The sequence below is a fragment of the Gadus macrocephalus genome, chromosome 16, assembly GCF_031168955.1.
Source record: "Gadus macrocephalus chromosome 16, ASM3116895v1".
NCBI classification, from domain to species: Eukaryota; Metazoa; Chordata; class Actinopteri; order Gadiformes; family Gadidae; genus Gadus; species Gadus macrocephalus.
In genome coordinates this window covers 23,756,041-23,783,913 of record NC_082397.1, presented here as the reverse complement: position 1 = coordinate 23,783,913, position 27,873 = coordinate 23,756,041, and the positions used below count along the sequence as shown (strand labels likewise).

General features: G+C 43.9%; 2 long non-coding RNA genes across 2 annotated transcripts in view; one reads left to right on the top strand and one right to left on the bottom strand.

Annotated features, from left to right (window-relative positions):
* The window catches only part of LOC132475275 (uncharacterized), a 206,464-nt gene that overhangs the window by 166,135 nt on the left and 12,456 nt on the right, over positions 1-27,873 (top strand). The window lies entirely within an intron of this gene.
* LOC132474804 (uncharacterized) lies at positions 24,805-25,661 on the bottom strand. Its single transcript, XR_009529733.1, has 2 exons — positions 25,460-25,661; positions 24,805-25,313 (listed from the first exon to the last, which is right to left on the bottom strand). It is a non-coding gene; the product is annotated as an uncharacterized LOC132474804 (long non-coding RNA).

Genomic DNA, 27,873 nt, shown 5'->3' with positions numbered 1-27,873 from the left:
GCTCACAGCTCATTAACAGTGCGTCGGATTGTCTGAGACTACTGCGATCTGAGGAAAAATTCAAAGATATGGAATGAGACAGGAAGTGAGTGTGATGCCCCTCCACCACAGCGACAGCCCCCCAAAGCTCTCCAACCAGAGGCGGAGTGGCCGTCGGGACGATCGGGAGATTTCCCGATCGGCCGGCCAGCCAACGAGGTCAGGTGGACCGGCCCACAATTGTGTAGCGGCCTGCGAAGTCAGTTGGACCGGCCCACAGTCGTGAGCGGCCGCGAGGCGTCTGCAAGCCGGCCCTGAGCATAATTTATTCCCCGTCCAAACGCCGTGAAAATCTCCGAAATAAACAATATATGTCTCAAGAACATCCAACCAATATTTATAGGACTTGCTTACTCTCTATGTCTCATTCATGTTTTTTTTTTTATACATATATTTTTTAATTAATTTAATTCTTCATTATTCAGGTGTTACAGAACTTTCATGGCCATAAATAAATAATACGAACTACAGTGTACTTTCCTTTGTTTGTTCTTGAATTGACGTAGAATGGAGCAAAGACTCCTGGGATTGGGAAATGCGTTTATCCAATAAACAGCTTGCAGGTCAAGTCCATTTTTCGGAAATGTAGGGGGATATATGAACGGCCCCACGTCTAATGGCATGACCCTAAAGACGCGTCAGACAGAGAAGGCGAGCAAGTTCGTGGTCGCTTGCTTTTGCTTGTTGTGGCACTCATGGAAGGCAAGAAGAGAAAAGAGAAAGGAGGGGCTGAAAAGGCCAGAGTAAAGAAGAAGCGGATGCTGGAGGGGGATGCATCTAAGTGCTCAAAAATAATGGATTTATTCCGAAGTCAGGCATTAACGAGTTGTGCAGGTGAATTGACAGAAAAACAGTTAGCCAGAGCTCCACCATTGAGGCTAGGCGGGAGCTAGCACAAGCTGCTAGTCCAATGTGTATGTGCTGGCTGGTATATTTCAGACGAATTAATGACTTAACTGATCATTCTCTTATAATGGATGGAGAATATATTAACAGATTCGGAACATGTACACCGGTATTACCGAGTATAAACGGTATAAACTTTGAAACTAGGTCAACCGCCATCTTCTCCGTCAACTCTCCTCTCACACTCGGTGACAGCGTCTTATAAAGTTCTATATATAATAGTATAATATAATTTTATAGATAATATCACGGCCAAAAGCTCTGTAGTGCGGGGAGCACTATGGCCATCCGGATTGCTTTTGTTTACCAGCGTTGCTATGGTTACCGGTCTTGTAAGGAAGTGCGCCTCGGAGCGCCAATTCTCTTCCGCACAGAGCAGAACTGTGGACTATTTGACACATTTTTTTTTTCTTAATTATAATTATATCATTCATTTTTACCCCAAAAAAAATTATTACTGAAAAAATAAATAAATAAACGGTGTTCCGGGGGCAGGGCCGGACCAGGGAGGATTCTCCCGGTGGCTATTAGTGCCCCACTCCGCCCCTGTCTCCAACCCTATGTGGTCGAGGAGACGCTTGGTCACCAAGAACCACGCGGCAAGGAGGAGTGCAAAAGACTGTTTCATGCCCTTTTAGGCCGTGCATTAGCGGAGATGGCTGCACGTTTCAGCGAGCGCAATAACAAGTACTTAGAAGCCCTAAGTGTGCTGGACCCTTCTAGTCAAGATTTTCTGAACACCGAAAAGGTGAAACCTCTACTGGATTTGACCCAGACTGAGATGGACAAGGTGCAGTTCACCATTGCGCGTCAGTTCGTGAGAAACCAGGATTGAGAAACATTGACTTTGGGCCAACTTGTCTCCAAGTACAAGGATGTCTTCAGTGCCATGCCTGTCATTCTTACGGCTTTTCAAATATGCGCTGACTTTTGGGGCTTCAACTGCTATGTGCGAGAACTCTTTTTCCACGTTGAAAAACGTATTTTCTGAGCACAGACGCAGCATGTTGCACAGACGAAAGGCGAATCTGATCAGGCTGGCCTTCGAGAACGACCTGAGCAAAAAATTTGAGGATGAGTGGAAGGATCGACTTCTTAGGCGATTCAACAACGCACCACACAGAAGACTGCAACTATACTGATTCAAAGCCAAGATTTGGCTGACCAAGTTGGCCAGTTTTTTTCATAGGCCTATAACTTCTCCTTCTTCTCCCTTTGCTTCCAATCCCCAACACATTTTTATATAAAGTTAAATAATCTCTCATCTCCGCAATCACAAAAACACACACACACACACACACACACACACACACAGTGCTGTCTGTTTTAAATTAGTAATTGCATTGGGCAGTTTTGTGCCGAGTTGAGTTCATGCAACGTGTCTCTGAAGTTGTGATGTTTGCTGTCAAATCAAAACATTTTGATATAAACTTTACAAATAAAATATATATTTCATTATACCATTGTAGCAAAGTGGTGGCATAATTGTATTTGTCTTTGAAAATTATGATATTGAGTCAAAGTCTTGCTATTGCAATTAACAATGGACTGAATACAATTATCGTCACCTTTAAAAAGTGGTGGCTATGCGTCTCAATCATGCATGGTTTCCAAACCTATACAGTAAAATCAGGTAATTATTTGTGTGCTTGTAGTCAGTACAGCAATATATATCAAAGTAACTTATCACATTTGTCTACACTACACGACTTGACCACAGTTAAATAGGCTACCTTAGTTCAGAAGGAGTGTAAGGAAATACAACTTGTATGACTATTGTATAGCCCCACTATATTCTGACCAATACGGGTAATCAAAATTAACGCGTTAATTTGACAAAATTAACGCGTTAATTTGCTCTGTGGAGCACCTGTTCCTGCAGTCACTCCATTTGTTGGCCATTCTGGAGAAGATCCTTTCCACACATCCAGTGGAAGCTGGGATGCTCAGGATGTGTCTGGTGATAGACAGCATGTTTGGCAGGTCAGCTACTCGAAAGAGAGCCACCCACCTGGCAGCCACACCTTTGGACTTCCATTCATCTTCAGCATCTTCTTTGAGCCTCTTCAGAATGGGTTTTGCTGTGGAGCATTCATCATAAAGTTCATCCATGTTGACTTTATGGATGAGGTTGAGCTTGGTGGTCACCCTCTCAATGTCAGTAAAGGTCATGGTGCCATGGTGCAGAGAGAGAGGTTGCAGTGAGAACAACCAGTAGTCTTCCGAAAAGTTGAACCATTTCTCAACATATGAGAGTGCTGTGTTGAGGAATGCAGTCAAATCTGCCCTTGCCATGTCAGCATCAAGTGGACGGAGACGCTGCAGCTTCAATTTAGTTAAAGGCACCCAGTGCAACTTTCGAGGCTTAAAAATAAACATTCAATTTCTAGTCTTTTTTACACATAGTAAGTTTCAATAACTCCATACCATTACATACCGACATTCAAGCAGCAAAGATGAGACGTCGTTGTGTGGTGAGAACTGATAGAAAATCGATAACAACAACAATGCCGCCATTTTCTTTATTTTTTGTAACCTACAATAAATAAAGCAGGCTTCCAGTCAATGGAAAAATGGCTTCTCCCCACCGGCGATTGTTGTTGTTTACGATTTTCTATCAGTTCTCACCACACAACGACGTCTCATCTTTGCTCCTTGAATGTCGATATGTAATGGTATGGAGTTATTGAAACTTACTACGTGTAAAAAAGACTAGAAATTGAATGTTTATTTTTCATTGAATGTTTACATAAAGTTGCACTGGGTGCCTTTAAGTAGCCATAGAACTGTTAATCTCGTCTCTGTGTGAGCTTTTGCTTGAAGTTTTCCATGATGGAATATAACTCAACACAGGTGGTTTCATCACTCTCCAGCTTCTTTACAACTTCCTCAAAGAGAGAGAGGATATTATTGCAGAGAAGAAGGTTGCATGCTGTCCTGTTGCATGCTGTCTGATGTCAGACAGCCCACCGTGCGCCACTGAAAACACTCGCCGACATATTTACAACTTGCCTTGTAAACATCTCCACTGACGCTGTCCAGCCAAGGATGTGCGTCTTCCCACTCACGTCCGTACTTCTGCAAGCGTTTACGCTTTTGAGGACGTGGTGGAGTATCGGGTGTAGCGGACATTTTTAAAAGGCGCAGGTTTTGTGAGCAGCGCCGGTGTGTGGTGTCTGTCGCTAGGCAACCGTGACCACCACACGCATGCGCAGACACATAGATGACCGGAGCGGGTCTTGCGTAGATCCCGCCGCGACAATTTTGCTGACCGTAGTATTCCCTGTGTTTTGTTTTGATCATTATTGTTAGATTTAGTTTTTGTGTGTATGACAGACATGTGTATCGGACATTTATGGAAATACGGAACAAATTGCGTCCCGTATTGATTCAATACGGGACGCAACATTTAATTGCCAAATAAGGGACGATTCCGTATTTTACGGGACGGTTGGCAACCCTAGGTATGTGCTCTTTGGGACGGCAGCAAAGTGATCAAGCAGAAAGATGTGGCATGGGTTTCCGCCCTTAACATCTCGTTCCAAGCATCGCCCTCCTCTGCTCTTGACCCGAACAGCCATAAGCCGAAATGAACTTGTAGAAGCACAGAGAATGGATGAAGCAATCAATGAAGCAATTCAGTTAAAAGAAGCACGTACACCCTTGAGTGATGAGGTGCGCAAAACGGCAAGTGCTGCCGCCAGAAGACTTTTCCATGAATGGGGAAAACTAGGCCTTGAAAATGGTCTCTTGTACAGACGCGCTAATGAAAGGAAAGAACTAGTGCTCCCTGCCAAGTATAAAGATCTGGTGCTGAAGAAACTTCATAGCGAGATGGCTCATGTAAGAACAGAAGGGTGCTAAATCTGGCAAGAGAGAGGTTCTATTGGCCTTTTATGGCAAAAGACATTGAAGACCATATCATAAAGAGGTCCATGCATAAAATCGAAAAAGCCAGTAACTCATGTGAGAGCCCCAATGGGCAGTATTACATCAAACTCACCACTAGAGTTAGTGTTTATAGACTACTTACATCTGGAAACCGCGGTGGCTTTGAATATATACTTGTAGTGGTTGACCACTTCACAAGATTTGCTCAAGCCTACCCAACAAAGAACAAGAGTGGCAAGACAGCAGCTGACTGCATTTTCAATGATTTCATACCACGCTTTAGATATCCATCAAAATTGCCTCATGACCAAGGCCGTGAATTTGAGAATGAATTGTTTTGCACACTTCGTCAGCTGTCAGATATTGGTCACTCAAGAACATCACCATACCACCCACAGGTAAATACTGCTGAGCGGTTTAATCTGACAATACTACAGATGTTAAGAACATTGACTGACAAGGAGAAAGATAGATGGAAAGACAAGCTCCCACAAGTTGTACACGCGTACAATTGTACTCGGCACGAGTCCACAGGCTTTTCGCCCTTCTTCCAATCGATCTGCTGTTTGGACTAGTTGAAGATGCCGAACCAGACTCACCCAAGGGATATTCCAAGAAGTGGGCAAAGCAGATGTCAGAGGCCTACCAGATTGCTAGTGAGAATAGCAAGCGGGCCAGTGCCAAAGGGTTGCCCTGCCCGGCCGCGGGCTCCGCCGACCGACCGCGGGTAGCCCTGCCCGGCCGCGGGCTGAACTGCCGCCGAAGCTTTCCGGCTGCTCCGGCAGGTGTACTCCAGAAGTACAATCCCTTTCTCCTCCACGTCTCCAAATTGTCCATGATTTTTTTAGTTAATATAATTTGTGTTTGAAATTGTAAATAATTATACTTGAAGAAAATACTTTCGGCCGTCCAGTCCAGCAACTCCGGCGGGGGGAGCTCGGCGGCTGACCGGCAGAGAAAGGGATTGTACTCCCGGAGCTAATGGTGCGTTTTAGTATTCCCTGCGAACCGACTCGGACCTCGGATGTGACATCATGCCCACCCTTCAATCGTTTTATTTTGTTTCGGTTGGTCGTTGGAGGAAAACATGGACGCCACCCGGAAAGCTGTTGTCACGGTAGAATTGGCACCAGGCGCTCCAAAATAATAGGCGAGTACCAGGCGCTCCAAAATAAGTAGGCTATAGGCCAGGGCCCCGTTTCCTGATAACGATGGATCTTCGCTCGTACGATCATTCTCACGATGGATCTTGCGAACCATCGTAAATTTCTTTGGAGCATTTCCGGAAACTCCTCTTAACATGAACGCGCATTCGCTGCACTGACGACGTTCGTAGGATTTTAAACGTCCACTGAGGGGGAGACGCAGGAATGTCGCAGGGAAAAGGGTTACAAAGGGTTAAAATATCTCCCCATCAAGGCCAACCGCAGAGTAGCCTACGAAAAGAATAGAGTGCAATAATATGAATGCTAAAGATATTAAAACACACGCATCTCCCCCCCTGAAATAATTCCATATTACAAAAATCCCAATTAGCTTGTGTGACAACGACATTTATCTTAATGTGCTGATTTCTGAAACATACTTTGCGCAGCTAAGTGCCGACTTTATCTGATTCTGCATAAGGTTTCATTGATTTGCTCTCTAGTCTAGAATAGTTGTAGAAATTAAAAATGCAACGTTCCATTCATTCATTATCATTCAAAGACGGCTATTGCTGACCCGATTAGGAGAGCTTGGTCTAGATCCTGCCCATATTGTTGACTTCTAACATGTCTCTATCTTTGCTGTTTAAATCTAACAGTAGTCTTTGAGTAATATATCGGCGGTAACCACTGTTTTTGGTTGCGAAATGGCTCAAGCTGGGCATTCCGTGGTATAGGATGGGTTTTAATAAAACCCATCCAATACTAGGAATGTCCGCTGGTGACGTCACTGAGGCTATAGTAGGCTAACGATGCACTTATGGTCCTACGAGTACCCTGGAGTTCTACTCCAGGGTACTGTAGTAGAACTCCAAACGCTACAAGCTACAAACGCTACAACGCTACAAGCGTTTTCACGACGTTCGTTACCAACAATGCTTTCGGGAAACGGTGTGAAAACTGTACGATGCTCGTACGACGCACTTCACGATCCACTTAGGCCCAATCCCGTTTCTTTGCTCACTGTCTCAACCCTACATCTCAACCCTAACCCTCATTGCTCATGCTCATTGCTACCCCTCATTGCTACCCTAACCGATCCCCTACCAAATGGGACAACCCTACCCTGTGACGTCATCATGGCCTCCCCGTGCCCCCTAGCAGATAACCAGACCCCTGGTAATGTTACAAGAGACAGACTGGCTGCCATTGTCTCGGGCAACGAGCAAGACCCATTGTAAAGATGTTTAACCTGAAATAGTATTTATATTTTGTAATTGGCATGTTTAAATAAAGTGTTAAAAAAATAATATTACTGTTAAAGGTGGTATTAGCCAGACTGGCCACACTCACACTGGCAGATTTGAGCACGGTTAGGTGCTAAAACGGCCATGGCCACGGACAGATGGCCTAGTGTGAGTGCACCCTTAGATAATAATCGGTTATGAACAAGAACACTTTAGAAGAAACACTTTATTTAAATAAGAAACACTGAACCACACATCTAAAAATACACACACACGCATCTAAAAATACACACACACGCAAACCTAAAAATACACACACACACACACACTCTCTCTCAGCTTTTGAGAGAATGGTGGAGAATCACATCTTCTCCACCATTCCGCCAACTTTGCCTCGCTCTCCTCATGCCTCGCCTGCCCCCTGGCACTCTCCTCTTGGAAGGGGTGTCTGGGGTGGTGGAAGAGGTGCCTGGGGTGGAGGAGCATGAGGGAGAGGTGGGGGGGCTGGTGGCAGTGGACTCAACGATGTCCTGAAAGAAAACGAATAAGAAGGAATTAGGAATTATATGCCAGAACTGGGTGATATGGCCATATGTTATGTACAATATATAATAGCTATGTACACAATATAGTACTGCCAAAAAATACATTGATTAACCTTGTAATATTACTAATATAATATAATATATTAGTATAATAATACTTATAGAATATTACTAATATAATATATATATTAGTATATATAATATTACTTATAGAATATTAATAATTAATAACTAATAATATTGCTAAAATTACTTTCTATATTAGATAAGAGTTTATTGTTTACTGTTTTTTGTTTACTTTTTATAGTTATTTAGTTAAGAGTTTATTGTTTATCTTATCTTATATTATAATTATTGTTTACTGTTTACTTTTTATTTTACTTTTTATAGTTATATTAGAGTGTATTGTTTATCTTATATTGTATATAATTTAATTTAATATTGTGTTGTGTTTCTTTCTGTAAGCTACTGGACAATCAATTTCCTTGAGGGAGTCATCCCAAAAGGATCAATAAAGCCTAATCTAATCTAATCTAATCTAATCTAATATAATATAATATAATATATTAGTATAGTAAAGCTTATTTTTAACCTGGAGTCACTAGAACATGGAAGATCTGGATATCATACGACATGATATCCAGCCCGGTCTGCAGCCCGGTCGACGGCCGGGATGCAGAGCCCGTGATGGGGCATGCATCCCGGCCGAGAACCGGGGTCGGGCGGCCTGCGAAAGTCGGCCGGGGACTTCCGCGATCTTCCGCGAAAATCGGCCACAGACTTTCGCGATCTTCCGAGAGTCCTTGGCCGGGCTTCGAAGCCCACGGCCGGGCTGCAGAGTATAATTAATAAAATAATTACTAGTTAATTACAGAGAAAATACTTACATTTGTGTTTTTCCAATCCTGTCGCATCTTTTCGTCCTCCATCTTGTCTGGGATATTTCTTGATTTTCCGTTTTCTCGCAAGGTATTGTGGGAGCAAGTCAGAACTGAATCGCTTTGAGGGTGCCCATCGAAAATCTCAATTTTGAGGGGATGTTAGCCCTCCCTCTTACCCCTTAAAGCTACCTTAAAGTGGTATTGGGACATTGCTCCACGGTGCGTGCACGCGCAACAGCGAGGGCTAGGGCTGAGATTTTCTTTAGAGCAAAGGAATGGGAAAGGGCCTTAGGCTAACGATCCTTTCGGGAAACTGGGCCCAGGGCTTTTCAATTAGTTTTGAATGGGGGCCGGTTGGTGGAAATGATCCAAAATGAGGGGCCAGAAAAAATGCCTGAAATGTATGAGCATCACATCAATAGCTACAGATACTGTAAAACACTACAACGATATAGGAGTGCATATATTTTCTTTATTTTATCAAATAGAGTTCAACAGCTTATCAAAAACAATCCCTATTTGATTAACGTCATAGGCTGCCTGTTAGTGTTTAACAATCTTATCAGTTCAGGAAAAGACAATATGTTAACTCTGCAACAGCTTATCAAATTACATAGTTATAGGTTAACTCAAGAGTGCAACAGCTTATCAAAATACAGGTAGGCCTAGGTTTACTAAGAGTGCAACAGCTTATCAAAATACATGTAGTAATAACAGCTTATCAAAATACATAGTAAAAGATTCACTCAGAGTGCAACAGCTTATCAAAATACGTAGTAATAGATTTACTCAAGGGTGCAACAGCTTATAAAAATACATAGTAATATATTTACTCAAGAGTGCAACAGCTTATCAAAATACATAGTAATAGATTACTCAAAGTGCAACAGTCTTTTCAAAAACAATCCTTATTTAATAAACATAGTCTGACTGTTAGTGTTAACTGGCATGCAGTGACCCTCTTGGTCAAATGTGCTAATGAGAGAAATCGCATTTGTTTGATTTAGCAAGAGCAGTGAAATCGGGAGTATACGACGTCATGGCAATACGCATACAGTGGTGCAGGTGCTCGGCAGTGAGGGATTTTTTTAGTTTTAATGGCATTCATATTTGAGAAGGCGGATTCACACGTGTAAGTTGATCCAAACATAGTGAGGACAAAAAGTGCAAGGCGCCTTGAATTAGGGAATTTGTGTCATGATCCGCCTCTGGTTTTCTCATTCACCTGCCTGCCTTCCTGATCACTCCCAATTAACCCAACCACCTTCACCTGTGTTTCCCCTATATCAGTCCTTTCCTCCCAAACATTCCCTGCCAGATTGTCTCTTGTGTTTCACAGTGCTTTCCCGCGTTTCAGATCCTGACCTACCACCGATCCTGCCTGTTCTCTGATCCCTGCCTGTCTGACTCTTCTGCCGGTTCCTGATCCCCGCCTGTCTGACTATTCTCCCGGTTCCTGATCCCTGCCTGTCTGACTCTTCTGCCGGTTCCTGATCCCCGCCTGTCTGACTATTCTGCCGGTTCCTGATCCCCGCCTGTCTGACTATTCTGCCGGTTCCTGATCCCCGCCTGTCTGACTATTCTGCCGGTTCCTGATCCCTGCCCGTCTGACTATCCTGCCTGCCGATCCTGTATCCGAATAAACTATTGACACTGTTCCACGCTCGTCATCAGTCTGTGCACCTGGGTCCTGCTAAACGCCCCCGTTACAGTACAATATGGCCAAGAATGGACCCAGCCCAGATGGACGACCGCTTCTCCCGGATGGAGAGCGCGCTACACCAATTGATGGCCGCCACGGTTCAGAGACAGCAGGATCTGGTACAACTCCCCAAAGCAGTCCGCGAACCTGTCCCAGAATTTCAGCCACATTCTACCCGGCCACACGGGTTCCCCCTTTCCAAGCCTTCAGTACCCCCTGTCTTCTCTTCGTCTGTCCCAACCGCTCCGGTTGGATTGGGCGGTCCCGAGCCGATTCGATTGGCCCGCACCCCCCTTACATCGGAAGAGAGGGATAAGAGGCTAACCATGAACCTCTGTTTGTACTGCGGCCAGCGTGGTCACTTCGTCAACCGGTGCCCAGCAAAGGGGCAGAGTCCCCAAGTGAGCAGGAACATACTTGCGAGTTCCGCCATGGACACTGCTTCTCCATCAAGACCCATTCTCTCCGGTGAGCTCCTGTTGTCCTCCGGTTCCCATCCCATAACCGCACTTGTCGATTCAGGGGCAGACGAGAGCATCATGGATCGGTGCCTCGCTCTTCGGCTGGGACTTCATCCAGAGAGACTGCCAGTGCCGATCTCCGCCAGAGCCCTGGATGGGCACGTGCTGGGGAGGGTGACTTCCCGGACAAATCCTGTGCACATGCTCCTGCCTGGAGGCCACAGGGAGACCATTCAGTTCATGCTCCTGCCCACACCCAACCCGCCGGTCATCTTTGGTCACTCCTGGCTTCGCAGACACAACCCCAACATCGACTGTTCCACCTGCTCTATCCGTGAATGGGGAGTTACCTGTCAGCAATCCTGTCTCAGGATCTCTTCACCGTGTCCTGTTGCTCTCGCTCCTGCTCCAGCCTCGGACGTCTCCGGGGTCCCTGCCGTTTACCATGACATCAGAGAGGTCTTCAATAAGGCCAGGGCCACCTCCTTGCCCCCTCACCGTCCCTATGACTGTGCCATCGACCTACTTCCGGGCACTTCACCCCCCAAGGGACGTTTGTACTCCCTCTCTATTCCTGAGTGAGGGGCCATGGTGGACTATATCCAGAGTTCCCTAGCCACTGGGATCATCCGACCCTCCTCGTCACCGGCTGGGGCCGGGTTCTTCTTCGTGGGCAAGAAGGACAAGTCCCTGAGACCCTGTATCGATTATCGGGGACTGAACAACATCACAGTGAAGAACCGCTATCCCCTTCCATTACTCTCCTCCGCCTTTGAGCAGCTCCAGGGGGCAACGGTCTTCACCAAACTCGACCTGAGGAACGCCTACCACCTGGTCCGTATCAGAGAGGGAGACGAGTGGAAGACGGCCTTCAACACCCCAACGGGGCATTATGAGTACCTCGTGATGCCCTTCGGCTTGACCAACGCCCCGGCAGTCTTTCAAGCGCTAGTCAACGACCTGCTGCGGGACATGATTGACAAGTTTGTCTTTGTTTATCTGGATGATATCCTGATTTTCTCCCGCAATCTAGTGGAACACGTCACCCACGTCCGCTCAGTTCTCCGTCGCTTCCTGGACAACTCCTTGTTCGTCAAAGCGGAGAAGTGCGAGTTCCATGCTCCCTCTGTCACCTTCCTAGGATATATTATTGCTAAGGACAGCCTTCAGATGGATCCAGCCAAGGTCTCTGCTGTGACATCCTGGGCTACCCCGGAGACACGCAAGCAGCTGCAGCGTTTCCTGGGGTTCGCCAACTTCTATCGGCGTTTCATCCGAGGGTTCAGCTCCATCGCCTCCCCCCTCTCGGCCCTCACCTCACCCAAGGTTCCTTTCCGTTGGTCTGACGCTGCTCAAGAGTCCTTCGAAGCCCACAAGGCCCGCTTCACCACCTCCCCCATCCTCCAGATCCCAGAACCCGAACGTCAGTTCATTGTGGAGGTGGACGCATCTGGTGTGGGAGTAGGGGGGATCCTCTCCCAGCGTTCATGCCCCGTGTGTCTGACTCTGCGTCTGACTCTTCTGCCGGTACCTGATCCCCGCCTGTCTGACTATTCTGCCGGTTCCTGATCCCCGCCTGTCTGACTATTCTGCAGGTTCCTGATCCCCGCCTGTCTGACTATTCTGCCGGTTCCTGATCCCTGCCCGTCTGACTATCCTGCCTGCCGATCCTGTATCCTAATAAACTATTGACACTGTTCCACGCTCGTCGTCAGTCTGTGCACCTGGGTCCTGCTAAACGCCCCCGTTACAACGAGTCCAGAAGTTTTCCGAACCTGCCAGCTGTAATGACTGTCGCAGGTCAGCTGACGACCGAATGTCAATGAGTTCCAGTTGTAAACACGCCTCGTTCAATGACACAACCAGCTCCTTTGCTTTCACTGTAAACTCCCCTACAACGTCCACACAGAAGGGGTCGTTCACAAATCTCATCACTCCAGTGGGGATACTGAAATTTTCAAACCTTGCTGCAAAGTTAGTTTTCAATGCATTTATAAATCCTGTCATTGCCTCAGTGGTTTGTAGACCTGCAGTGCGCAATGCTGGAAAATGTAGCATTTTTTCGGAACATAGATCAGCAGAGAAAAGTGCCAGCCTTTTTTGAAAAGCCTGGAGTGTCTCCACAAGTTTTGCGACTGTTTTATCTTTGCCCTGCAGCTCCGTATTGAGTAGGTTAAGGTGGTGAAAGACGTCGCTCAAAAAGTAAACGGCTGCGTGAAACTCTGCATTTTCCATTAGACACAGAAAAGTGTCAGCTTTTTTCTGCTTTGAATTAGAGAAACGCCAGGATCTCTTCCTTAAGTTCACAAAATCGTTTCAACGCATTCCCTTTGCTAAGCCATCTGATGTCATTGTGGATGAGCAAATCAGTGTATTGAGCTGACATGTCTGACAACAGCTGGCGGAAAAGGCAGTGCTGTAAGCTGGAGGTAGAACGAATGAAGTTAATAATTGCCATGGTCTCTTTTAACTCACCACTTAGTTTTGCACACAGGAGGCTTTGGTGGATAAGACAATGCAGCGATCTCAGCTGTGGTGCCACATCTGCCAACCTAGCGGACAGTCCCCGTGTCCTGCCCGACATCGCCGGCGCTCCGTCCGTAACCAGCATATTGATACGATCCAACTCCAACTGGTTATTTTTTTGTTTTTACTAAAAGGGCCAGTAAAGATTCCTTTGCGGGCCGGGTCCGGCCCGGGGGCCGGCAATTGAATAGCCCTGCTATAGGCCATAGGCAGAGATACAGACGCAGTAAGGTATTGCAGTAATACGAGTGATCGAAATTGCCATTTAAACCACCAAAGCGGTCCATGCACAATGAAAACAGTTCATACTTCAAGTCACACTTGGCGCAGCCATCTTGTATTCTGTCTCGGAATTTTGCTCGGCCTCCTCTGAGTTCATCCGGGCAAGCAAGTTCGCCGTCTGAGGAAAAGGAGCGTGTTCATGCGAGTCGCTAGGGAACGTCCTCGGACCTCCGAGACGGATGGATAATAAAACGCACCATCAGCTTCCGGGCTCCCTCCGAGTTCCCCCCGCCGGAGTTGCTTGTCCGCTTGTCCACAAAATCGTAGCTATGCTCTGATTTGAGGGGAGTGGGGAAGTGGGAGGTAATATTCAGCCGTGCCCCCTTCCTACGTAGAAGGGGGCGCCGAAACTGACTCGCTCGTTTGGTAACTCTAGGCGGGGTTCTTTCAGAAATGCATATCTCACTCAAAAAATCATGTGCAGACTTTTTTCCAAGTTTGTATGCGTGTGGGAGCACCAGAGACTCAAAACAACACCCCAAATCCCAGGAAAAGTGTTGTTTACATAATATGTCCCCTTTAATCTCTGACACATCATGTTCATTGGATTAAGTGCAGTACATTTGTTACACATGTAGGCACCTTTTAAGGGTTCTTACTTTGAAAACTGTACAACAACAAACAAATGATGGTCCCAGGGGTTCAAATTTTTGCACATTTTCTGATCTGTGGTTGAGATTTAAACCTTTTTTTGGTAAATTGAGGCTGCTGTTTTGCTCCAGATTTAAAACTCCAGATGCGTGTGCTTAATCCTAGCTCCAGGGAGCCCAACAGAAGGATGTTGATGCGCAGTACTTTGCGATAAGATGATCCCGGTTCATCTGGCATACAAAAGAGGATGAGGAATAGTCAACCATTTTTAACAGCCAACCATTATCCTGTTCTCTAACTTCATCCAGCATATATGGTATAAGATTATGTGATTAATGTATTTGAACACACAAATAATCCCTATTTCCTGAGTTGCTAATATTTATGGATGGGCCAGGAACACCCTTGTAGCATGTGGCATCATTTGTGTATGGTATAAATATGATGTAATTATGATATAACATTAACAAGCTGTATGATACACAATATAAATGGGTTATACAGTAATTGCATTATTGCAGATTAAACACAAATGCATGAAGAAATACAGTTGTTTGGATAAGGAAATTAAGAGTATGCAAACACATGAGCCTAAACAGAGAGTAAAGAGAGAAGAGGAGAGAAGCAGAATTAGTTCTGCTAATATGAATATAATGGAAGCAGTGAATGTGGATAAGATCAGCAAGGACAGTGCCTTGGGTGACTCATTGGTATAAATTCACTCCAAAACTCCAAATTGTTTTAATTAGTCTCTCAGCGTTTCCCTATCAGAAGGCTAATGAAAGAAAAAGAGGTTAGGCTGGTTTATTATGCTTTCCCATTCAGAAAAATTATCATCTTGAAGAACAAAACCATCAAATCACCATTCATCAACGTTATTCAGGATAACTTGTTTTCGAGCAAGCTGACTCCTGGATAAATAATTTATGCCTTTGAGTGTGGTATGCCCTGTTTTCCCTCTTTAATAATGAATAGATAATAAATAAATAAGGGATGATATGCTAAAACATGACCCAGAACCACATAACACTGTTTAATGTTGGTGTTAACTCTAAACAAACAGACTGGGAGATGATAGGGCTCTGTGAGGGTCAGTCAAACTGAGGGTGTTTAATGCTGCTAGAAACTGTCTTAAAGAAACAAAACCTAAAACACTTTTCATGTCTTTATGCACCACGTTGAAGTTGATATTGTTCATTGCTTCATATTGTTGCATGGCAACTGTTAACATCACTAGAAAGGTCAACCCATTATTTCATTCTTGTTAAATCTAAGCGGGAGATCATAATAGTTTTAGGTCAGACTTTGCTCTGCATCAAACCCAAGATCTTTTCCAAGCCCCGTTAAAGGGGTAGTTCGGAATTTGGTAACCCTTCCTTTTACAGTCCCCTAATTACTAGGTATTTACCCGGTACATGCATGGTAAATCATAGTGTATTACTGGGTAATTACCACTGGTAATAAGAAGGTAAATACAGAGGTAGTTACCCAGCAAATACATGATAAATCATAGTGTATTACTGGGTAATTACCACTGGTAATAAGAAGGTAAATACAGAGGAATTACAGCTGAAGTACTAAGTAAAACCTCCACTATTACCCATCAACTCAGCTAAGTAGCGTGTAGTTGTAACTGTTTTAGGTTGGTAATAACTCAGATATTGTGTACTTCCTAGGAAATTAGGCAACCAATTCTTATAAACACCTATTATCCAAGGTTTATGTTGTTAACAGCCCAAGTTTAATGATGTACTATCTAGAAATTAGCATAGTGCTTTCCAATAAAATACTTTTTCTTAGTTATTATTCGTAGCTGCACCCATTTAGAAAGGGTTTATTCGATTTACCACTATGGAATTACTTACCTGGTAACAACCTCTGCAGGAACAGTTTTCCTCTAGTGTTATGGTACATCTTCTTAAATACTGGGTACAAAGCCGTTTGTTTCCATGGTATTACCACAGGTTCTTACCATATAATTTATAATAGATACATTCCATTATCCATGCAGTCAAGACAAACTTGTACCATGTACGTTCTGCGACATTACCAAGTAAAACACGACAATTTACCCAGTAATTAAGCTGAAACTGTACTGTAAAAGGAAGCCCCGTTTGTTTCCATGGTATTACCAGGTTTTTACCATATAATTTGTAATACATTATTCCCTTTTCCATGCAGTCAACACAAACTTGTACCGTGTACGTTCTGCGACGTTACCAAGTAAAACACGACAATTTACCCAGTAATTAAGCTGAAACTGTACTGTAAAAGGAAGCCTCGTTTATTTCCATGGTATTACCAGGTTTTTACCATATAATTTGTAATACATTATTCCCTTTTCCATGCAGTCAACACAAACTTGTACCATGTACGTTCTGCGACGTTACCAAGTAAAACACGACAATTTACCCAGTAAGTAAGCTGAAACTACTGTAAAAGGAAGCCTAGTTTCTTTCCATGGTATTACCAGGCTCTTACCGTATAAGTTGTAACTGGTTATTCCCTTTTCCATGCAATCAACACAAACCATATATGTTCTGCAACATCGTTCACCAGTAGTTAAGCACTTTAATTGTCGTTATAAAACCCCAAACCACTGTTGATGAAAGGCATATTAAAATTAAACAAAATCAAAGGCTTGTCTTTCAAACAATGCATATCTCACAAACAGGCACTGAACACTGAAGAAATCGGACAAAAAAAAGAGCCGTCCACATCAACTCAATTTAAATGTAACTGATGGTGTTTTCATAAAACACATGACATTGTTATGGCAAGTGACCACAAGGAAGACTGCTTCAACCTCTTCCATTTGAATAAGAGGTGAATGCCATGCAGCAATCTGCCTATGGGAGCATCTTTGTGGTCATTCGCAAACCAATGAGTCCACTCGATGAATGAGAGATGACTCTTTAGTGTCTTCTCTGTGAGGTATCCCTGCAGTCTCCACATCTGGGATTTGAAGGCTGACCAAGACCTGACCAGGTACCTCCAAATCTCCCCTTCCATACTGTAATAAAGAATCAGAGGACAAGAAAATAAACATTAGGACTGTCAATTAATTAACATTTCTAGAACATGTAGAACTCGAAGATTATTTTGTTTATTAGTTTAAAAAAGGATGCTGGTCCTCTGGCCATTGTGTTTGGTCATATTGAAAAGAGAAAAAGGCATAGCCATAAATACTAGTGATGCGCGAGAGGGCGTTTTTTTAACACCCGCCCCAACCCGACCCAAGACATTTTCCAAACCGCCCCACCCGAACCCGCGATACTTAGAGAAAACTGCTACCCAACCCACCCGACCCGCGGGTGCCCGCGGGTAATTGGGTAACCCGCGCATCACTACCAGACACAATATCAAATGGGCGTAAATCGGCGCAGCAGAATTGTACGAAGTCCCCCACTAATTTAGACTTCGCATGGAGTGGTACCGTGCCTTTTAGGAAAGATGACATTAAGGGCTGCCCCGCAGCCGCAGGGGCGGGTGTGGGAGACTTGTTTGCCTGCGCAGCAGACCCACGGCATGAATGTCTTAACAGATTCGATGTACCTGTTTTATGGCCATCATATTTGTACAGCGCCTCACATTGAAGACACATGACGTATTCTGCAATGGTGTCATCGGACAGCACGACTTGTCCAAATGTTACCCACACCTTGCTCTTTTGGTCGGCTTTCCGTACAACCTTTGCATCGCCTTTTTTAATCTTCTCTCTTATTAAGTCAGCCATTATTGGAGTCCTCCTAGAAGTTTTGGCGGTGCAAACAAAAGCTACGGATGGCATGTTGGGATGAACTAACCGGAGCTGTATCTTAAACTATACCATTCTAAAAGGTAACATAATTTTACAAAATATAAAGTATAGAATAAAATGTGAGGTGGACACCCAGGTTATGTAGCCTAACTCAGACGACTAGCAGGAGTGGGAGCTTTGAGTGCAATAACTTTGTGACAGTGGGATGTATGCAAATGATAAGTTCTGTAGGCTAACGCAAAATTGCGATTTCACCTATGTATTCCAAAAGTTCCGGGTTGCGGGTTTTGGCTTTTTTGACCCGCCCCACCCGAACCCGCGATACTTAGAGAAAACTGCTACCCAACCCACCCGGCCCGCGGGTAATTGGGTAACCCGCGCATCACTAATAAATACAGTTAATAGGACGGGAGGGAACAGGCTGTTAGCTCCAGTTAGCACTTTTGCATCGAGCTAGCGGAGCTTCTGTCATTCAAATAACTCGGACATGTTGTTTAAAACCTATAACACCCAATTTATTAAAATATCCGGATTTAATCGCCTCTCTCCCATAAGTACAGTTAATAGGACGGGAAGAGACAGGCTCTGTTAGCCCCGGTTAGCGCGATGCTAAAGAGCAGCTCTACCGGAGCATGCCACCTCAACAGGTGCAAGTTAGCCTCCGGTTTGATATTCGCCAGATATTCGGTTTACCACCCAATCGGATTCATCAACATAAGTGCAATACATTACGGGCTTAGTATGTTGAGGACGGTTTAGGACGGCGTATCGCGAAAATCACAAACACATGTTGTCGCCATCGATGTCTGTGCAACAACGTCATTTACGTTCTGGCTGCTACCTGTTTTAGGGACCGTCAACAAGTTACACTCACCGACTGGTGGCAGAGACGTTACCATGGAATTGTTTCTGGAAATAAATCATATAAAATAACATAAAAATCACTAAAAAATACATTTTGTCACCTGATTGTAGTTGTAGTTGCCAATGGTGGTCTGCTACTTACTGCAGGTAACTTTGCTAATATATTGCATTATTGTTAATGTAATGTATTGCACTTATGTTGATGAATCCGATTGGGTGGTAAACCGAATATCCGGCGAATATCAAACCGGAGGCTAACTTGCACCTGTTGAGGTGGCATGCTCCGGTAGAGCTCTTTAGCATCGCGCTAACCGGGGCTAACAGAGCCTGTCTCTTCCCGTCCTATTAGCTGTACTTATGGGAGAGAGCCCGATTAAATCCGGATATTTTAATAAATTGGGTGTTATAGGTTTTAAACAACATGTCCGAGTTGTTTGAATGACAGAAGCTCCGCTAGCTCGATGCTAAAGTGCTAACCGGAGCTAACAGCCTGTCCCCTCCCGTCCTATTAACTGCATCTATGGCTATGCCTTTTTCTCTTTTCACTATGACCAAACACAATGGCCAGAGGATCAGCATCCTTTTTTAACTAATAAACAAAATAATCTTTGAGTTCTACATGTTCTAGAAATGTTCATTAATTGACAGTCCTAATGTTTATTTTCTTGTCTTCTGATTCTTTATTACAGTATGGAAGGGGAGATTTGGAGGTACCTGGTCAGGTCTTGGTCAGCCTTCAAATCCCAGATGTGGAGACTGCAGGGATACCTCACAGAGAAGCCTCACATACCTCGTGTTTTACTTGGTAACGTTGCAGAACGTACATGGTACAAGTTTGTGTTGACTGCATGGAAAAGGGAATAATGTATTACAACTTATATGGTAAGAACCTGGTAATACCATGGAAATAAACGAGGCTTCCTTTTACAGTACAGTTTCAGCTTAATTACTGGGTAAATTGTCGTGTTTTACTTGGTAACGTCGCAGAACGTACATGGTACAAGTTTGTGTTGACTGCATGGAAAAGGGAATAATGTATTACAAATCATATGGTAAGAACCTGGTAATACCATGGAAACAAACGAGGCTTCCTTTTACAGTACAGTTTCAGCTTAATTACTGGGTAAATTGTCGTGTTTTACTTGGTAACGTCGCAGAACGTACTTGGTACAAGTTTGTGTAGACTGCATGGACAATGAAATGTATTATAAATTATATGGTAAGAACCTGGTAATACCATGGAAACAAACGGCTTTGTACCCAGTATTTAAGAAGATGTACCATGACACTAGAGGAAAACTGTTCCTGCAGAGGTTGTTACCAGGTAAGTAATTCCATAGTGGTAAATCGAATAAACCCTTTCTAAATGGGTGTAGCTATGAATAATAACTAAGAAAAAGTATTTTATTGGAAAGCGCTATGCTAATTTCTAGATAGTACATCATTAAATTTGGGCTGTTACCAACATAAACCTTGGATAATAGGTGTTTATAAGAATTGGTTGCCTAATTTCCTAGGAAGTACACAATATCGGAGTTATTACCAACCTAAAACAGTTACAACTACACGCTACTTAGTTGAGTTGATGGGTAATAGTGGAGGTTTTACTTAGTACTTCAGCTGTAATTCCTCTGTATTTACCTTCTTATTACCAGTGGTAATTACCCAGTAATACACTATGATTTACCATGTATTTACCGGGTAACTACCTCTGTATTTACCTTCTTATTACCAGTGGCAATTACCCAGTAATACACTATGATTTACCATGTATGTACCGGGTAAATACCTAGTAATTAGGGGACTGTAAAAGGAAGGGTTACCCAAGCATTTGGCTAATGCACCGGAATGCCCCGCGATTACAGTCAAGTGTAAAACCTGCAACAAGAAGGGACATTTTGCGCGCGTGTGTAGCATGCGTCAACTGGAAATACCGGGATATACTGTGCTATTTTTGCAACAGTCAGAGTCACCAGCAAAACTACAATGCACTGTGGACATTCATGCTGGGACATTGCAAAAGACAGTTAAACTTACAGTGGATACGGGAGCCTCAGTGTCAGTTTTGCCAAAATGCATAGTGGAGGAATACTTTGAGGGAGTGCCTCTACAGCCGCCTGCAGCTCATCTTGTGACATACTCCCAAACTCCAATCAAAGTGCTGTGATGCATGCCTGCTACAGTGGTGAGGAACAGTAAGTACTGTAAAGTGAACTTTTATGTAACAGAGACTGGGACTCCACTAATGGGCATGGATTTGATAACTGCACTTAAGCTGCGTATTGAAGGTGACAATGTGCTTTCTGCCTCACCTGCCTGCAGGGCTGGACTGGCAATCTGGCATACCGGGCATTTTCCCGGTGGGCCGAGTTCCCTCGAGGGCCGATGGCCTCCCCCGTTTTCTTTTGTATACATTTGGATATTTAGTTTAATTATTGTATTATTTGTAATTAATAATTGATCCCTCTGTTCTTTTCTAGTCAAGCCAGACTGTTGAGGCAGATGTTGACTACTTTTGCCGTCCAGACCGTGCTACACTGCAAACTTTTTTGAACCACCATCCAAAGCAAGATGCTCCAAACCCAATAGGAAAGGTCTTCACAAACAAAGAAGGTACAAGCAGGAAGTGGCTGACATACTGTGATCAACGTCCTGCTTTATTTTGTTTTGTATGCTTGGCCTTTAGCAAGCCCTCTGATAACAGTGTATTCATTACTGGAATGTCTGACTGGAGACATGCTCACCAGAGAGCAGAAGAGCATGAAAAAAGCATGGCACATAGAGCTTGTGCTGAAGCTTATTTTCTAAACTGCTCAAAATCTGACATAAACAGCCTGCTTAGAGGAAGACAGCTAACTGCTCATAGAGTGCAGATCAAGAAGAGACGGCAGGTGTTAGACCGTGTGGTGGAAGTGGTCAGAGTGATTGGAAAGAGGGGCCTAAGCTACAGGCACGAAGACAATGAGGCTGCTTATACTCTAGAGGACAGCAGCCTTGATCATGGCAACTTTTTGGAGATGATACTTTTGCTGGGGAAATATGATGTGGCATTGAAAGAACATCTCAGTGACATAATTCATAAAAGCAAAAAGCTCCATGAATCTGCATCAGGCTCAAGAGGCAGGGGTTCCCTTGTCACTCTGCTGTCTAAATCGACTGTCAACTCAGTGATTGACACAATCCTTAAGATGATCAAAGACAACATCGGCACGGAAATTCAAAAAGCCGGCATGTTTACTGTACAACTGGACACAACACAGGATATCACAGCACAAGACCAGTGCTCAGTTGTGCTTCGGTACGTCACTGATACTGTACACGAGAGGCTTGTTGCTGTGGTAAGGTGCAGTTCATCCACAGGAGAGGCCTTTGTTCAGTTGTTGAGTGATGTGCTTGATGGTCTGAACTTAGACAAAAGCCTCTGCATTGGAAATGTCACAGATGGAGCTGCCAACATGCAGGGAAGATACAGAGGCTTCTCTTCACTCTTGTCATCACAATCTCCTCACCATGTCCATGTGTGGTGCTACTCTCATGTGCTCAATCTCGTTCTTTCTGACACCACTGAAATTGTGATAGAGAGTGGATCTCTTTTTCATCTCCTGAATGACATCGCTGTGTTCATCCGAGAATCTCATCAGAGAATGAACGTATGGGAGAAGGAAAGCCACAGCAGCAGGCACAAGTGCATAGGACCCATTGGAGAGACACGCTGGTGGGCAAAGCATGATGCCTTAAAGAAAGTGTTTGGCTCATTTGGGAAACCGCAGGACTGTCTCTACATTGATGTTCTGTGCACCCTTTCAGCCATTCAAGACCAGACGACAGTGAAGTCAAATGTAAGATCCAAAGCAAGGGGATACAAAGATGGCCTTCTCAGACACGAGACCATCCTGACCGCGCAATTATTCTTGCGGATATTTGAGAAGACCACCCCACTATCCAAATACCTCCAAACAGGCGGGATGGACATCCTCTCTGCCCACAGGATGGTGATGTCCACACACGAGGCCCTTAAGGAGATGGGAAGAGATTTCCAGACAGTCAAGGATGCAACAGAGAGTTTTGTGAAGTGGGCAAATGACAAGCTGGAGGAGCAGGATGAGGAGATGGGCATGGAGGTGGAGGTTTCACTACCGCAGAGGAGGCCAAAGAAGAAGTCCATGCCAGGAGATATGGCCCAGGATGAAACTTCCAATGACCCAAGCAAGACGTATGAGGTTAAAGTCCATAACCAAATTATGGACACCGTTATTGAGGCCATGCAAAGACGATTCCTCGATAACGGCAATCTGTATGCGGACCTCTCAATTCTGGACCCCCGAAACTTCCCAGATATCAAAACCAGTGGTCTTCCTGAGTCTGCACTGAAAGACCTAAGCAGATGTCTCATCAAATTTAAGAATTCGGCAACCATATCAAATTTACAATCTGAACTTGAAAGCTTGGCAAGCCAGTGGGACATGCTGAAGCGTCCACCACTAGATGAGTACACATCCCATACTGTGGAGGAAGGACCTGGTGGAGACCCAGAGATGAAAATTGTCAGCAAAGCCTGTGCCTCATGTAAAAACTGCCCCCTGTGTTGCTACCAGATTCTCCTCAGATTCAACCTGCTCACAGACGCATACCCTCTTCTTTCTCTGTCCTACAAATATCTGCTGACACTCTGTGACACAGGTAGCCTGTGAAAGATCATTTTCAACTTTGAAATTCATCAAGAGCAGGCTGAGGAGCAGCTTATCTGCTGGTAAATTGCAGAGGCGGAGTACACAGATTCCTTACTTGAGTAAAAGTACAGATACCCCTTGCTAAATTTTACTCAAGTACAAGTAAAAGTACTACAGTCAGATGTCTACTTAAGTAAAAGTACTAAAGTACTTGTTTTTAAAAGTACTTGAGTATCATGAGTACAAGAGTAAATTTTCTAAATATTGCATTACTACTGCCACGGTGCTTACAGTACATTTATGCATAGAAATGTCCTACATGGAGTTATGAAAAATTTTCATGTTAATACCTTGGAGAGTGTAAAAGGAATTGAAAGTAAAATCAAGTCATTTTCATCTTTTTACGCTTTATTGAGCATCTCACTTGCCTAACAAGTGCGTAACACAAGGCTTCACATGTTGTGACAAAGGATAATGCGTGGTGTCTACTCGCACTATATCTCATCGGACACAATAATTGGCTCACCACATGGGAAAAGACACTAATTTCAAGCACAGCAACTCATGACTCAATGACTACTCATGCTACAGTGTCAACATATCAAAGATATACAGCACAGTACTGCATTCAACATACCTCTCAAGTACTGCTCACTGAAAAATAACTATGTTACTTACCCAAGAAACAATTCCAAAACAATGTAATTAAGTAAATGATTTCAGTTATGAGAACAGCATGGGCATAGTTTTATAACACTGTACACTGATATATGAAAAGTAATATATAAATGATTGGTATGAAAACTAATTAGGCTGAAAATTAGGCAAACTGCTGTCATTCAAATCAAATAATGTACAACACTAGTATAATTCACAATGACATAGTTTGCTTTAAAAGTGGAAAGGCTAACATCCACACCTCCAAATTATTTGTATTATTATTATTTGTGGTGTGTGTGTGTGTGTGTGTGTGTGTGTGTGTGTGTGTGTGTGTGTGTGTGTGTGTGTGTGTGGTTGTGTGTAAGTAGCACAGGACTTTGGGTATGTGGGTGTGTGTGTGTGTGTGTGTGTGTGTGTGTGTGTGTGTGTGTGTGTGTGTGTGTGTGTAAGTAGCACAGGACATTTTGTGTGTGTGTATGTGTGTGTGTGTGTGTGTGTGTGTGTGTGTGTGTGTGTGTGTGTGTGTGTGTGTGTGTGTGTGTGTGTGTGTGTGTGTGTGTGTGTGTGTGTGGAAGTAGCACAGGACTTTGGGTATGTGGATGTGTGGGTGTGTGTGTGTAAGTAGCACAGGACATTTTGTGTGTTTGTGTGTGTGTGTGTGTGTGTGTGTGTGTGTGTGTGTGTGTGTGTGTGTGTGTGTGTGTGTGTGTGTGTGTGTGTGTGTGTGTGTGTGTGTGTGTGTGTGTGTGTGTGTGTACTGTACTTCAGTTCAATCAAATTTCATGAACTCCTTGTTCAACTTGAGGAGAAGTTGGTTCTCAAAATTCCGTGAATGAATTGATCCCCTTCTTGGGGTGAAAAGCAAAAAAAAAGCAATGCTAAAAAGCCTTTCACACGCTGCTGAAGCTGGCAGGGCTGTGTTGAGCTTTAGTGAGAGGTTACGCACAGCTGGATAGGGGGCCAGTGTATTCACTCCATCAGCTGTAGCGGCTAGGTATCCATCAAGTTGCTGACTTATCTCATTGGAATGTGTCGGCTTGACATTGGAGAAGAAGTCATCATCTTCAGAAGAGGATGCTGTGGTATCAGGAGACCGAAGACCTTCATCATGTTCTGGCAGATGCGTCTTGATGTAACTAAGGCCTTGATTAGAAACAGCAGAATCACACCAACAAACACACATTTTTGTTATTATTACTCTGTAAGTAAGCAACTGCATAGAATCATTGTTGGATGTAAAGGTTTTTGAAAAAACAAGCAAACAAACAAAAATAAAACGTTTTCCTTACCAAGCTGTAGGACTGTGTCATTGCTGGTCCAGGAGGTTTTGAACCTTGGAACAAGTATGGCTGCTGCAATTAGCTCTGGCTCTGACATCATGCTCTCAAACCGCTTCCTCAAACCTTCAAGAAGAGCATCAACAAGTGGCTTGCAAAATCTGAGTGACGGTCTGGACTTTTCAAGCTTGGTTGTGAGGGTGGTGATTGTCGGGAACAGCCAGCCCATCTGAATGTTGACTTCACCTTGTAGTATGTTCAAGGACTTCGCAACTGGACTCATGGTGGGGACATATTCCCCTAAAAAGGCTATGTCAGCCGGACTGTACCTAATAGAAACAGAAGAAAATAAACAAACACATATTTCCACAAAATGTATACAGAACCACTGTGCAATGCTGGACATTTATTAATTTGTTTATGTACCTACAGCAGATAATGTGGTAAGCATTATTCTAACAAATTAAGAACACAATTATACATTAACATAAGCTACTTACATTGGAACATTGAGTGCAGCACAGACCGTTCTCACAGACCCTTGGTCTTTAATGATTCTGACCACACGTTCCACGGCCATGAAAGACGAGTTCCATCTAGTTGAATTAGGCTGTACCAAGTGAAGCTTACAGTGTTCCTCTATAAGCTCAGCATTTTGAGGAGACCTTGATGCTTTATTCCAGAGTGCCTGACACTTAGAAAAGGCTGATCTGGACAATTTCTTGTAAGCTTCTGTCGTATTAGCCTTATCAACATCGACTGTGGAAACTAAATTTAGTAAATGACATGCACACCGATGTTTCGGCAGCTGATACTGAAGCCCATCATCTTCCTCCAGAATGGCTTCCACATCAATGAGTTCCACCTCCTCTTCACCATCAGATGCATCACAATCTTCTCCTACTTCTTCGATTGTGCCTTCTGCAACTAACTCTTCATTGTTATTTTCGTCCTGCTGACCAAAGACACGGAACGCTTTGACGAAATTCGACCCGTTGTCTGTTGTAGTTCTAACAACCTTTAGACTTATTTCATACTCTGCATGAATGTCGGTCAAAACAGCTGCCAAGGCATCGAATGTGTGGGAGCCTCTTAGTTGACGGCAAGCAAGGGCAGCTGAACGGCGTTCAAAACTGCAAGGATCGAGCCAGTGGGCTGTTACACCTATAAAGCTTCTTCTCCTGGCCGTCCAACAATCAGTAGTGGTGGCAATGTATGGTACCTCTTTCATTTCGTTCTTGAGACTTTCTTTCATTTTAGATGTAGCTGAATCAATCTTACGCCGCACAGTTGTGCGGGACATGACAGCACTTGCAATTCTACAATAAGGTCTTGAAAGGATGGTTTCTCAACCAGGGAGAAGGGCTGGAGACCTTGAACGATGAAGCGGAGGATAGCCTGATCAACCGTCTTCTGAGACACCTGCTTGGTCTCCAACAGCTTCATTTGCTTCCCCTTGAAGCCTGTTCCACCATCCGATGGCCTCTTGCAGGCTGTTGAAGTCAGTTTGGAGTATTTCTCCATATGTGTCTCATGCCTTCTCTGTAAAACAAAGTATAATATTTCAGTTTACACTATATAAAACTAATAAATATTAGGAAAGATTCCCATCATATAGTCTACATAGCAGTATTATTAATTATGAAGTGCTGGTTGTTCATAATTTTCCAATGGTTCCAGACTAACTTTTTAATTGGTTTTACTGGTGCAACTAACTTTAATTTACGGGGATCAGCAAACAGGGATGCAAACACATGTATAGTCAAAAAAGAGAGAGGTAATTGAAGCCCTCGCCCCGCAGATATCCATATAATCAGGATGCTACTAAGGCACACATGCACACTGCCTCACACACGCACAGTCTCTAGGTCCCTCTCCCTCGTGCGCGCGCTACACAAATGCAAAAGCAAATATAATGAGCAGCATACTGAGCCAATTTTCATACGGTTAAATCAATTAAAATTAGATGATATCTACATAATACAGTGCCTGAAATTCTACCACAAGTTCTTAAACAAAAACCTCCCTGCTTATTTCCTGAACATGTTCACTCAAAATGCATCCCGTCATGACTATAACACAAGGCACCATCTTAGACTTAACACCCCTACTTACAGGACTGCTGCCTACAAACATTGTATTAGACATCATATTCCTTATTTACTGACACACTTAGACACATGCATGACAGACAAACTCACTCCACATAGCCTGGAAGGATTAACCCGGTATTAAAAAAAATATGCTAACGCGGTTTGGACCACGTCTGTTTCGTGTGCGCGGTCTTGCTAGCTCGCTGTAGATTCCGGTAGAGCAAAGTATTTAGGTGCTTCTGTCTTTCTAACAAGTCCTGCAATATTAGGTCAGACAAATACAAGACTTTGGGTAGCATATCTCTCATGTATTCAAACACTTTTGTAATCCTG